This window comes from Lepidochelys kempii, chromosome 17, assembly GCF_965140285.1.
Source record: "Lepidochelys kempii isolate rLepKem1 chromosome 17, rLepKem1.hap1, whole genome shotgun sequence".
In the NCBI taxonomy this organism is placed as follows: Eukaryota; Metazoa; Chordata; order Testudines; family Cheloniidae; genus Lepidochelys; species Lepidochelys kempii.
The window spans coordinates 19,585,561-19,600,123 of record NC_136396.1 but is presented as its reverse complement, the minus strand read 5'-3'; the positions used below and the strand labels follow the sequence as shown (position 1 = coordinate 19,600,123).

General features: G+C 49.4%; 1 protein-coding gene across 2 annotated transcripts in view; it reads left to right on the top strand.

Moving 5' to 3' along the window:
* Positions 1-14,563, top strand: part of SRRM3 (serine/arginine repetitive matrix 3) — a 173,163-nt gene that overhangs the window by 147,164 nt on the left and 11,436 nt on the right. The window lies entirely within an intron of this gene.

Here is a 14,563-nt window from a genome sequence, read left to right as displayed (position 1 = left end):
TTGTACAAAGCTTCGGGCCTTTCCTAAGAGCCATGGGGCCCTAGTGCTTGGTAGGAAGCCTTGGTTTCTCTCTATAGAACTCAACCCCTGGGAGCCTGAAAAAGTCAAGGGGGGAAAAAACCTGGTAGAATCTGCAGAGCTTCTCCTAGTATCATGCTAAGACCATGCAAGATGGTGAGTCCCCCAGGAGCCTAAGCCAGGCCCTGCTCGCTCAGAACTGGACCTGGCTTCAGGCAGAGAACCTTGGCTGGGGCTCAGGGCTGTCCCCAAACCGGGCGAGTTTCATGTGGTTTGGGGGTTCTGTGCAGGGTGGAGCCCTAAACTACGATTAATGTTAAGTATAGACAATAATAAAATTAATATAATCTACAAGTCAAGACAAAACAAAATGAGAAAGTCAAAATGAAACATTTTGTACCTTCTCAAAAGGAAATGAAACAGTCCAAACTATTTGTTTAGACATTTTAATGATGTTTTTGACAGAAATCCAGATGTTCCTGCAAAACACTTTGATTTCAGCGATACTACAGATTCTGACAGACCTGTTCTGTTGAAAATTTCCAACCAGCTCTGGTGTTTGCCCTCTGTGAGGCTGGGATAAATGGTGCCAGTTATGATAAAGCATTTCCGTGATCCTCATTTCACAGATGGGGAACTGAGACTAAGTGACTTGACCAAGGTCACAGAGACAACCTGTGGCAGTGCAGGGAATTGAACCTAGCTACTGCCCTAACCATTACACCATCCTTACTTTGCCACCCTCCAATGCATGTGTTCCCCAGCTGAAATCTGGACCAGTCCACCACCATGGTGTTAGATCCCAGGGTCAGGCTCAACAGAGTCCCTCTGGCATTTTGGCAGTGACCGGCTTGCTGTACACTGCAGCTGGACTTGACTGAGGCAAACATATCAGTGCCAGAGCCAGGGACAGGGTGGAATCCTTGACGGAGACTCCCACGCTTGCTGGACAGAAGGGTAAATGGTGGGGTTTTAAAATCTCCCAGGGGGACTTTAGAAAGTGGGCTCAGTGAAGTGACGACACCTGGATTCTGACCTGTCTCTGCTCCTGATTTGCTGAGTGGCTTTGGGCAAGGCGCTTAATCTTTCTGTGCCTCAGTTTCCCCATCTGTAAAATGGGGGTGATGACCGACACTTGCCTGGAGGCTCTGTTATCTAGGGCCAGCTTCAGATTTCACCCCCCCCATACCCCGCTTTAAAGCCCGAGGAAGTCCCCTGACGTTACTGGAGTCGCTCTAGATTTCCATCAGTCTCTCTGAGGTCAGAATCCAGCCCTTCGTGTTTCCAAAGTGCTTTGAGATCTTGTGATGAAAAGCTGTGTAGGAGTTGAGGATAGTCATAACTGATCCTTCTTCGTTATCCGCATCTTCTCTGGGGTTCAGTCCTTGGGGGCCCTTTATGCTGCCCTGTGTCAGGAGCCACAGAGGCCAGTTCACACTGAAACGAGTCCTCTTGACTCAGTCAGGCCAACACAGAACTTAGCCTATGAAGCAGGAACACCCTTAGCACAGCCTGGCCCGTGTGTGGCTTGCACCGCACCGGGCATCCAGCAGTGTGTCCCTAGCACACACGCACAGCCTGAACAATGCTGCTGGAGGCGCTGGGTCTGCCAAAGGCTGCTGGGCTACATCCCCCACCCCCAGGCATGGTCACTGAGCCCAGGCAGCTCCCTCCTGTGTCCTGGGGGCACTGGCCATCAAAGCGTGTGGCTCCCCTGGGCTGGGCACTAGGTGGGGAAAGGTCTCCGGGTGCCCAGAACCCAGCTCAGAGCTCGGGATACCTCTCGGCAGCAGACAGATGAGAAAACCAACAGAGGGATTTTCCTGGGGGGGCAATCTCCTTTCCACAAACCCAGACTCTTCATGCGGGGAACTCCCCAGCCAGCCCTTCGCGTCAACCTTCGCCAGGACACCATCTGGGCGTGAGGAGGCTCCTTGCGCGGCAGGGCTGTATTTTCACGGCTGAGCCGTTGGGCGCTTGTGGGGCACCTGGGATCATTGGGCACCTGCTGGGAAGGGCTGTTCCGTGCTTCGGGATCTTACCGCCCCGGGGCTGAACTTTAAAACGGGCTGTTGCGGGTTTTTGGTTTTTTTTTCTCAGCTAATCCTGGAATCCAAATTGTTTCAGCCCATTAAACCCTGGCCAGGGTTGTGTGAAACAAACCCCCAGGTGCTTCCGAGACAGAACCCCAGCTGCTAAGGGCTCGTCTGCCCACATCACCCAGGACCCCATCCAGTCAGCTCGCCGGGCACAGGGCTCCTGTTGAAGTTGAGGGGCGGGAGTCTGCTCCATCCTCAGGCTGGAGTGACCAGCCATGGCTGCTGACAGGCACGCATGGGGCCCCAGCACCTCACTTGGATTTATCTCAGACAGGCATGAAGGGGGTTAAAACTAACAAAAAATCCAGCCCTTTCCTGTTAGAGCCAAGCATGGACTGTCAAAGGCCGCTGGGTTAGCGAGATGGGCCTGAGTTTGGAGCCAGATCTGGGGATCTGTTTGGGCCCAGTATAAAGTTTGGAACTAGACGCCCACTTTGGGTGAGGGTCAGAGAACCACGGTTTGGACGCAGGCCCAGTGTTAAACAGCTGTCTGTCTGTATGGCCCCCAGCCTCAGCTGTCCGAGGGCTGAACGAATCCTTCGGGATGCTGGCGGTCTCTGAGGAGCTGATGTTCTCTGTGGATCTCCTCTCACAGCCATGTTACGCTACTGCCTTCAAAGCTTACCCCGGCTTGACCGAAGACTCGGCACCAGTGTAATTCATACACAGCAGGGGCCATGAGCCTGTTTGCGACAACTGGATGTATTCTGGGTATTTGAGGTTTGGGTAATCGGAACCGAGCTGATTTCTGTGGCATTGGCGTGAAGCCCTAGTCACTCCCTTGAAGTCAGTGGCGCTATGTGAGTGTGAAGCCAGTGTAAGCAAGACCAGAATCAGGTCTCCAACAACTGGGCCAGGATCGCATTTGAGACCGTATTTTTCTGCACTGTGAGATGAGCTGCCTCTGGTGAAGGAGCGAGTTGTGTGAAGACTGTTTGCTGGACAGGGACCTCCAGACTAATCAGCCGCTCAAGGCAGCAAAAGTCAAATAACTGAGAGACGAACGCATTGAGCTAACCAGCAGATTACTGTGAGGCCAGGCACAAGGGAATGCTGCTGCTGAAACAAATCAGCATGTGTAGGCCTGCAAACTGCCTCTCCCTCGTCCTCAGCATCTACATGCCCAAGAACGAGCAAGCTATGGGGCTGGGTGTTCTTCCCACTTCAGAAGGATCTCATTCTCTGTAATGCAGACGATCAGAGCAGTAGGCCAAGTTCCCTTTGCAGGCACATGGCGAGCTATTTACACCAGGGACTCGGTCGCAGTGCGCATGCTATTGGTTTGGTCCATACCTTGCACTAGTGCACAGATCTGTGCTAGCAACATTGTGGCTCGCTGCCGTGGATTCAGAACAGATACCGGGCCTCATCCTGGTTTAGACCCAGCTCTCACAAGCTTCCTTCTGGGCTTTGGGGCCTGCACTGTGCCAGAGAAACACAGCTGTCGCCGGGGATCGCAGATCAGAATTTGGTCTGTGCTGTAGCTGGGGCTTGATCTGTTCGTTGCTTTGAAAATTAGGATCAAGGCCTGACGCTGGCATCAGAAGCTGAGTAGGACTGGAAGGCCATCCTGTGCTGGAGCCTCGGGGACCCCACAGGGATGGATCCAGACTTTCCCAGCAATTGCTACACCTGGCCAGCAGGGACTGCTGTGGCATCAACGGTGTTTCATCTGTGCCCACCCCCCCACCCCCCATAGCACCCAGCCTGCATAGAGAAGGGGGAAGCAATTTGACCTGAATACAGAGGGGTGGAGAGCAGGGGGTGGGCAGAGGGGCAGAAGAGGGACATAGGGAACAGGGTGGGGGGTAGGAGTAGAAGGGCTCAGGCTAAGATAATGGGGTGGAGGGTAAGAAGCTGGGACAGAATGGGGACTGCTCCAGCCCTGCCCCTACAGCCCCCCAATACTCCTGTCTCTCGCCACCCCCAACATGCTCTCCTGCCTCTCTGCTTCCCAAAGAAGTATCCCTCCCCCATAATCACCCCCACCTCCTTCCAACCCCCCTGCTCACTATTGGCTTCTGACCAGGGCTGTGCCCATCCACGCTGCAGCTGTGGGATGCAGGGCCGGGCTGCTGCCTCCCCCCACCTGTCCCACTATTGGGGTGTCCCAAGAGGGAAATCGGGCACTGTGTCGTGTCACAGAGGAGGCCGTACAAAGCCTGGCAGCTCTGCAAAGGGAGAGGCGAGAGCAAGACCTTGCGCCATTTGGGCAGCAGGAATTTGTGCACACTGATCCCTTTGCAAGCCTGGGCCCCTACCCCCTTTGGTGGTCAGCGAATGTCTCACGCTGCCTGATTTCTATCCAGTGCTTCGTTCGTTAGCACTTGGCAAATAGGCTGTCTGGACAGCGTCCATCGCGCACGTCATTCACCAGCCAGCTGCCTCAAGCACATGCTCCTCTTTAGCCTCCTTGTCCACCTGAGTCGGGGCGGGGTTTGATTCCTGACTTTAAATAGGAAACCGACCAACAGCCGGGAATAACTAGTGAGCAAAGCACTTCTTGCTGCAAAGGGTTAGACAAATGGCTGTTTGTGAGGATTCTGGGGCTCCCACAGCAGCCCTCTGAATACTCAAGAGCAATGAATGAGCTGACGTAAATCCCAGCAAACGGAATCCAGGACTTCTAGATGCAAAAATATTTGCCCATGAAGGGGGATTTTGCGCTTCTACCAGCTCTGCCCTCCATGTGCCTGTCCTGAATTGCCAGCTCTGATCATTTTATTGCAGGTCTCGTGCTATTTGGAGTTTTTCTTAAAATTCCACCTCCTGGAGTCATGTGATTATGAGAGAATCATTATCTTTGGTTTTTTTCTTAATAAGTTTCTAGCCCTCCTGGTTGTGGAAAAATGCTTGAAAATGTGAAACCTAAAGGCTCAGAGAAGAGACAAATAAAAATAATAAAAAATCCCTAGCTCTTGTACAGCACTTTTCATCTTTAGATCTCTAAGCACTTCACAAGGGTGGTCAGGGTCATTATCCCCGTTTTACAGATGGAGAAACTGAGGCACAGTGAAGGGAAGTGACTTGGCCATGGTCACTGAGCGTCAGCATCAGGAGTTGAACTGGACCACCAGTCCCATGCCCTATCCACTAGGCAACACTGCCTTCCCTCAGAAAGAGCACAACATTTATTTATTAAAAAAAAATCTCATGGCTTTTTACGCCAATCTCATGATTTCAGATGGATCTGACTCTTGGGTTTTGAGTATTTTAGTTGGCAGTATTGCCTATCATTGAGGAACACCCCTCACCCTTACACAAAGATGCCCCTCCACCCCCAGCAGAAGGCTTTAATGGAGGGAGCTGATCGGAAATTTTCCATTTAAACGATTTTTGACGGAAAATGTAGTTTGTGCAAAATCAAAATTTTCTGGAAGAAAATTTCCATTTTTCCGTCAGGAAAATGGAACCAAAATATTTCATTTGGGGTTAGTTCGCCCAAAGGTTTTGGTTTGTTGAACAGATCCAAAATGTTTCATTTTGAGTCAGCTCAGCGTTAAATGACAGCATTGCCTCATGGGACTTGTAGTTCAGGATATCTGAAGAGCCTGTTCTCTCCTGTGGGTCAGGCACCCTGCGTCTTCCATGATGTAACATAGTTTCTCCTCTTATTGAATGGTGTGGTGCATCATGGGAAATGTAGTCTGGCCATAGAATCCAGCCCATAGAGGAGAATGGGCATGTCCCATCCAAACTCCAGCTCCCATGAAGCAATGCGGCACACTAGGGAAATGCCGGTTAATGTTGAACTGACTCACAACGAAACAGTCTGGGTCATTTCAACCAACTGCAAGGAAACGTCTCAATTTGGGAACATTGGAATGTTTCGTTTCCATCAAAACCGCTGAAACAGAAGCATTCGCCATTTCCAAATTGGCATTTTTCAGAACATTTCAGTCCAAGAAAAATTTCAATATTTTTCAGCGTTGTGTCCCAATTTGGGACAAAAACAAATGCTGAAGTGTCGGCATTCCCCACAGGACAGAAATCCCCCTTTCCACTCCGCTCTAGTAACAGAAAACTTTGCTTTAGGACAGGTTTCCCAAGAGCCACGGAGAAGTGTTCTGCCTTTGAACTCTGAACTGTGCTTTCAAGCTTTGCACCAGAGATCTCCTGTTTTGCCTCCTGTATCAGGATGCTGCCTGATCAAAAGTCTGTCCAAGTCAGCGGGTGTCTCTGCATTGACTTGGTTGGGCTTTGGGACAGAGTGGAAAGAGCTGGGGTGGATTTCCTGCTCATTCTGTAACAATCAGGATGTGGTGAGATGGGCTTTGGAGATCTTATTGCACGGGGGCAGGGAGGAATGGTGTATAGTAGCCTGAAGCAAATGCAATCCTACGGCTCTAGTATATTTCAGCAATCAAATTTTACATTTTCATATTTCCCTTCCTTTCTTTCCCTCCCCCCAGTCCCCACTGCCTTCGAGGCTAATTCCCACTAACAATCATGTTGCCCAACCCAGAGATTTCAGTCCAATCCCTGTAGCGGCTCTTTGATTTCCTCTATATTGTGGGTTTTTTTTTTTAATATGGTTTATTTTTATTATGATTCTGCTTCCCATCCCACAAGCACCCCTCCCCCTAAGTCACAAACCCATGGTGATTTATCGATTGTCCTTAGTCTTTGTGAACCCTTCCCTGAAATCCCAACCCCCCAACCCCCGCCCCCCTCCGGATCAAAGGCCCCGTGTGGATTTAGCAAGCCGCTGACCATGTCGTTTGGATAACGATGCAGAGGTTACCAAAAAGAGCCCCCCATCTCCGTGTCCCTTCATTGCTGCCCCATCATATCAGAGTCACGGCTGAATAAATACGAGTTCCATTTGTTAACAAGCGCTGGCGGTGCCTTTCTCCGACAACTCTCTCTCTCTCTCGCTCTCTCTCTCTCTTTTTGGTTTGTTTTCTTTTTAATCCCATCTGTGTTTTTCTTTAGCCTCCTGTTTGAAAACGGTAATATACAATTCCATTTCTTGCTCAGCAGAAGCAGGGCTGAGGGGGAGGGCAGGGACTGAACGTGCTTTTCCCTTGTTTAGTTTCCTTTTTTAAAAATCATTGATTTATTGTCCCTTCGTGACGTACAGAAATGCAAACTCTATGTTTCTCTATTTCTTTCCCTGTCGTCGCTGTGTCGTCCTCGAATCTCTGTGCTTTGCCGTGTGTTAATGTGGAGAAGGAAAAAAAAACAAACAGCTGTTATCTTAATAGTCAAACCGTTGAACATTGTATTTCCATCTCCATCTTTTGACCAGAGAATTTAAAAGGGAAGATAACTGTGCAGATAAGAAAAGTCGCTGGACTTATTTCCAAATTCAAAATCTAGTCCCCTCCCCCCCCAAATACGTAGGTCCTTTTCTTTCTGCTCTCAAGGCACAAAAGTAAGTAACGAGATCTAATGATTAGTCTTGTTATGTATTTATTTATTTGTATCATGGTAGCACCTTGGAACCCCAGTCATGGACCAGAGCCCGCCTGTGCTCAGCACTGTACAAACTCAGAACAAAAAGACAGTCCCTGCCCTGGTGCTGGAACAATTTGTAGAGGAGGGGTGCTGAGAGCCATTGAACCAAACTGTAAACCCTGTGTAGGATGGAAATGAATTCAAGTCAGTTTCAAGCTTTGCCCCACAGTCACAGGGACTAGAACCTGACAGCTGAGTTTCTCATGGATTCGCAACTCCGGGACCGGAAGCTTTAACCCAAGAGCATAAGCCTTGGGGTAACATCATAAGAGTTGCAAAAAGAAAAGGAGGACTTGTGGCACCTTAGAGACTAACCAATTTATTTGAGCATAAGCTTTCGTGAGCTACAGCTCACTTCATCGGATGCATACTGTGGAAAATACAGAAGATGTTTTTATACACACAGACCATGAAAAAATGGGTATTTACCACTACAAAAGGTTTTCTCTCCCCCCACCCCACTCTCCTGCTGGTAATAGCTTATCTAAAGTGATCACTCTCCTTACAATGTGTATGATAATCAAGGTGGGCCATTTCCAGCACAAATCCAGGGTTTAACAAGAATGTCTGAGGAACAGTGGGGGGGGGGGGATAGGTTACTTTTTATAATGACTCAACCATTCCCAGTCTCTATTCAAGCCTAAGTTAATTGTATCCAATTTGCAAATTAATTCCAATTCAGCAGTCTCTCGTTGGAGTCTGTTTTCGAAGTTTTTTTTTTGAAGGATAGTCACTTTGAGATCAGAAATCGAGTGACCAGAGAGATTGAAGTGTTCTCCGACTGGTTGATGAATGTTATAATTCTTGACATCTGATTTGTATCCATTTCTTCTTTTACGTAGAGACTGTCCAGTTTGACCAATGTACATGGCAGGGGGGCATTGCTGGCACATGATGGCATATATCACATTGGTAGATGTGCAGGTGAACAAGCCTCTGATAGTGTGGCTGATGTTATTAGGCCCTATGATGGTGTCCCCTGAATAGATATGTGGACGCAGTTGGCAATGGGCTTTGTTGCAAGATAGGTTCCTGGGTTAGTGGTTCTGTTGTGTGGTATGTGGTTGCTGGTGAGCATTTGCTTCAGGTTGGGGGGCTGTCTGTAGGCAAGGACTGGCCTGTCTCCCAAGATTTGTGAGAGTGTTGGGTCATCCTTCAGGATAGGTTGTAGATCCTTAATAATGCGTTGGAGGGTTTTAGTTGGGGGCTGAAGGTGATGGCTAGTGGCGTTCTGTTATTTTCTTTGTTGGGCCTGTCCTGTAGTAGTGACTTTTCATGCTTTGTGTGTATAAGAACATCTTCTTTCTTTTCCACGGCATGCATCCGATGAAGTGAGCTGTAGCTCACGAAAGCTTATGCTCAAATAAATTGGTTAGTCTCTAAGGTGCCACAAGTCCTCCTGTTCTTTTTGCAGATACAGACCAACGCGGCTGTTACTCTGAAACCTATCGTAAGAGTTGGCCCCACTGCGCGCTTTGGTGGAGCGGGGCTTGACACCTCTACTACTTCATCGTCCAGCAGGCAGCATTGCTCACCCCTCAACCCCCGGAGAGCAGTCAGGGAGCTTGGAAATAGGGAGGCTGTATTGACTGGGTGTGTTCCTTGAACTGTGTATTCACCAAACCCCACCCCTAAAATTAGCCTCGGGGGAGTATTGGCCTGTTGGGGGCAAACAAACAATATTGTCAGTGTTCAGGTGGAGTTGGCTTCCCTTTTAAATGGACCATTCAGATTTTCATCCCATCCTTTCACTCTGGTTGGCTTCCCTTCCCTTCCCTTCCCGTCTCTCTCTTTTCCTCTCTCCCGTACTCTCTCTCTCTCTCTCTCTCTCTCTTTTTTTTTTTTCTGTGGGCCACTCTTAGCCTACCCCAGTGCCCAAATAACCCAGTAAACCTTGACATGTTCTGCCTTCATCCGTTGCTTTACTTGCATGCTCTTTGGGACTTTGTGATGGTACGTAGAGACTTTAAAACAGAACAGAAGCGCTGCTATTTAGAGGCCTGGTTGAACCACCAAACGAACCCCCAATACGGCTGCCTCCTTCACCCGCTCAACAAGATCAGTGAAAACCAGACCAATGCCAACAAGCCAAACCAGTTCAGAACAACGCAAACTTGATTACAAAGGGGTCTAAATCACATTACTAAAGAGTCATTGTCTTTTTCCCATTCTGCACTCCAAATGTGGAGTTTATTGTTTTCTTTTTTATTATTGCATTCCTGTCACTGACAAAGCAGAAGGTAGGTATTTTGTCCGCCTCTGCACGTTCACTTCTGCAGATCAGCCTGTTGAAAAGCACCGTAGCTTGATTTAATGTTATTCTCTCTCTCTCTCTCTCTTTTTCTCTTTCATTTTGTCTTTTTGGTGGCTCTGTATAATTTTTTAACTTGTATTATTTTTCCCAGTTAGCTACAAAGCCATGCTCTTCTTTCACTTTTTTTTTCTGTCCATGTAATTTTTTTTCTTTCTTTCTTTCCTTTCCTCCTGCCCCGTTTCTTGTTCCGTTGTTAGAATGCATTTCTGTGTGTTTTAGCCCTCCAACTTTGTGTTTGTTTCCATAAATGGTATAATTCTGTCTAGTCAATTTGATTTCCTCTGTGATTTTTTAGGGGCTGGGTAACAAGACAAACAAACTTAATGACAAATAGAGACAAGACCAAATGAAAAAGGACCAGCGATTCCAATGATTGTTCCAGCCTGTTTATTTCTTGGGTTATTGAAAGTTGAGGAAGTTTAGGTCATTAAGGGGGACGGGAGAGAAAATATAGAGATGTTCTCCTTTTTGTCGTCTTTTAATCAGCCTCTTGTTCCATTTGTGATGTCTGGCTCAGCCTAAGAAGCAAAGCAAGAAGCAATTTTGGTTGGACTTGGTCTTGATTCAGCAAATCATACCTATAAGGAAAAACACTTAAATACATACTTAACTTTAAGGACCTGCTTATGTCCCATTGACTTTAATACATGTGCATAGGTGCTTTGCTGAATTGATGCCAGAAAGCATGTTGTAAATGATGGGCCTGATCATGCAAATGCAGGGGTGCAGAGGAGGCCTTTCAAAGACACACACCTAGGTTCCCAAACTGGTACTACGGCACCTGGCTGACTGCCAGAAGTGACCAGCCTCCCAGAACTCCCCTTCACTGCTATGGGAATGAGCCAGGGACCTACGTATGGCTTCATGAGCCCTGCGTTAGGGGCTCGGTTTTGAAAAGCTTGGCCGTGCTAACTTAGCACAAGGGTGAAATTCACGGGACCAACGCAAGGCCTTACAATTAGCGCTTACGGGGACGTAATGCATGCACAGGCCTTGTGCTGCGTCGATGCACAAGGGTGAATTTCACCCACCGTGCTTACCACTGTTAGTAGCCCACCGCCTGCTAGGAACCACGCGTCTGCAGGGACTGGGTTCTAAGCTTGGGGAGAGGTATTCCAACCCCTCCCAGCCCCCTAAGGCATTGTCAACTTAATAAGCATCCTCACAAATGGAGCCTGCTCACTGTTGACCTTGAGCTTCTCTGGTTAAATGTTATAATGTTGGTCAATTTTGCTTTTATTCCTGACAATGCATTTTAGGATGATTCTCTCCACCACTCCCGGTGCTAGCAGAGATAACAAAGAAACCGAGACAGACGGAGAGAGGGAGGGAGGTCTGGAGGGTAGCTATAGCTCAACAAGCAGACCTGCAGTTTCTCTCGCTCCCTGTCTTGGTAAAGGGTCAAAAGAACGGAAATGAGGGCATGGTCATTTTCACTGTTACAAGAGTGTAACCGGCCAGAGCCTAAGCAAGCCGCTCAGTGTCTCCTCTGCAGAATCATGGGAGAGCATGCTAGGAAGGGAAATGAAGTGGGCTGTGTCTTCCCACCCAAGTACGCAGTTACTGGGCACTGGATGTAATTGCAGTGTATGCACTCTGTAGCCTGAATCCATGGATACTGTCCGCCCAACCTGGGGGAGTTAGTCCCCATGGCAGCTTATTAAAGGAGCCCTGCCACATCCAGGTACATTTTAAAGGTGGGGTGACTTTCAGTCCCAACCCGGGTGTCTTCCCCAGAGCCTCGCTAACACTCATGAGCTTTCCCCAGATTCCGCTTCCCAGCCCCGCTAATTACCAGTTTGCTTGCAAGGAAATTTAAGCGCGTCCCTTTTACAATGCAACCTTTTCCTCCTGCCTGGGTCACTGCTCTCATCCCAAGCGCTGAGGACGCCAGCCTACTCACGGCATTGAGCCGTGATGCCCCGGACAAAATTCAGCTGGAAACCTTGAGCAATGCTGCTGCTGTATGTTATAGCAATTTCCCCCTGCTGCTGCCTATGGCGCATCTAAACCTTACCCGTGTGAGTCCCTGAAAGGCAGGCCGCACATGCAGAAATTGCCCTGATTCCAACCCACCGAGGCAGAGTCCTGTTATTGTACACGGGCATCTTCATCAAGTCACCCAGCTGTGCAGTTGGAGTCTGTGCCAAAGCTCAACAGGAGCTTTATCATTGACTTGAATGGGGAGAGGATGGAGCCTTCAGGTCCTCAGATCAGAACTAAATCTGATGCACATAGCTATGGCCCAGATCCTCAAAGGCTCCAGCTTTTGACAGGCGTTTACGGGGTGTGCCGCTCAGCAGTGCGACTCCTAACTGACTTAGGAGTCTAAGTTTCATTGTCGAAAGTGATGTGGGTGCCTAAGACTCATTTCAGTGGGAATTAGGCACCCAAATTCCTTAGAAATGGGCCTGGGGCTCCCAAATCACTTAGGCATAGCAGAGCCACTCCTAAACACCTTTTGAAGTCCGGGCCTACGTGCCGATTTGGTTGCCCAGATGTGGAAGCAGGTGACCTAACTCAGGGGCCTAACGGTAAAAACTGGTCACCTGGTCTGAACTCGGTAACTAGAGCCGAGATCTCCACTTCGAATGCGCTATGTTCACCTGTAGCTAAGCACCTCTCCCGTCAGGGAGGAGTTGGTTGTTGGTGTGATGGGGGTGTAGATTCATAGCTGCTAAGGCCAGAAGGGACCATTGTGATCACCTGGCCTGCCCCTCCTGCACAGCACAGGCCGGAGACCTGCCCCAAAATAATTCCTAGAGCAGAGCTGTTAGAAAACTATCCCATCCGGATTTAAAAATTGTCCGTGATGGAGAATCCACCAGGGCCCTTGGAGAATTGTTCCCTCAGTTAATTACCATCAGTGTCAAAAATGTCGGCCTTAAGTGTCTGAATAAGTGTGAAGTGGGGCTCAGTCCTGTAAGAACGGCATACGTTTTCCATCTCTGCGTGACAGGTTCGCTCAAACGGCTGAGCAATGATCATGGATGTGTGCTTCCCAAGTGCAGCCGAGAGGATTGCTACAGGTCTCAATGCTAGCCACTTGTGTGCCATTGTGAGTTGCTTAGTTCAGGACTGTTGCTTGCAGCTTTGATTCGCTATGACTGTTGTTACTGTTCGTTTTGTCTGAAGGTGCTGAGATGCCAGGGAAACTCCTCGGCCAGGGACACCCCCAGGACGTGAGATAAGGTCAGGGACCCTGCAATGTGGGGCACAGGGGGAATCCTCAGATGTAGACACAAGGTGGAAATGCAGGAACAAGCATCCCTGGGCTGTGACACTGAGGAGCTGGGGGCGAGGAAGGATAAATCGTGGGGGTGGGGATGTTACAAAGCCCCTGGGCAGGAGAATCTGAGCTGGGAGGGGAGTGGGTGTCCTTGAGTCAGGAGATGAGAGTGGAAATGCTCATGCAGCGAGTCAAGGGCATGTCGCTGGGTGATTATACCTCCCTGTGCCTGGTTTACAGTTGTTCTGGGTTTGAAACATCTGACTGCATGGTGTTTCTTCCCCTGGAGTGTTTAGTGTGTTGCTACCAATCAGTCATCCAGGGAAAGCCATCCAAGCTGATGTAACCCATCCTACCCCTAGTGTCAGCTGAGATGGGCCAGGAGGCAGCAAAGGACACTGAGAGAAAAGGCCCTGGGGCCCTGTCTGGACCCAGAACTCAAAGCTCGGGTCTTTGCCCCTGATACTGCAAGAGAGACCAGGAGAGGGAAGGTTCGGAGGCAAAGTTGAGTTCATCTTTACAAGCCACTGCACTCTGTTCACACTAAGACCTCGTCATCACGTATGGGACCAGTCCTGTACCCGCTGAATGCACTGGCCGCTGCTCAGTAGTCTTCAAAATCAGGCCACTTAAGTGCCTAAATATGAATGTAGGAGCCAAACCTTAAGCACCCAGGCTGGGTCTTTCAGAGGAGCCCCAGGGAGTTAGGAGGTTGCCCAAATCTCTTTGGAATCCAGTAGGAGTTGGGCACCAAACCCCTTGGTATATCATAGGAACCATTTCCTGAATCTGGGCAGCCAGAGGAAAGTGGGACTGGGAGCAGCTCTGAATAGGAGGCCACTTGGATTTAGGAGCCTAAAGTTATATTGAGGGGCCCAGGTTTCCACCTGGCAGCCAGCCTTTCCCCGTTGTGAATTCCAGTGGTCTCGGGTCAGTGCCACGTGCACTGGACTCCATGTCAGTAAACTCCCCTCACTACGCCCCCTGTGCTGGCCGGCCCAGCACAGAAGAGCTCCGGGAGACAGACCCTCGCCCGTAGGACACAATGTCTCCCTAGCAGTGCGGAGACACCGGGGCGGGGTGGGAGAAACTCGTGCAGCCGAGTCCCTTGCTTTGTCTGATCTGTGGGTAAAGAGCGGACGTCAGTCTCCAGAGCTGCCTACCAGGTACCGCTCAGGCCAAGCCAATTCCCCTTTGAAGAGGCTGCAAAGTGCCTTCAGCATTGGTTAGGGGGATGCTGCAGCCTTCCCCATGGGACAGCTAGGGTTGGGTCCTGCCCCACCTGGCAATCAACTTTTCACTCTCGGGCTAATCTCTAGCCAGCAACTGCCCCAAATCTGTTTGTCGCAGCTGGGACTGTCTGCTTAGCCCAGGCCTAGGATTGTCATAATGCACGGTATTATGGCCCTTGTGAAGTCCCAGGGCTGGAATAGCAGGGGTCTA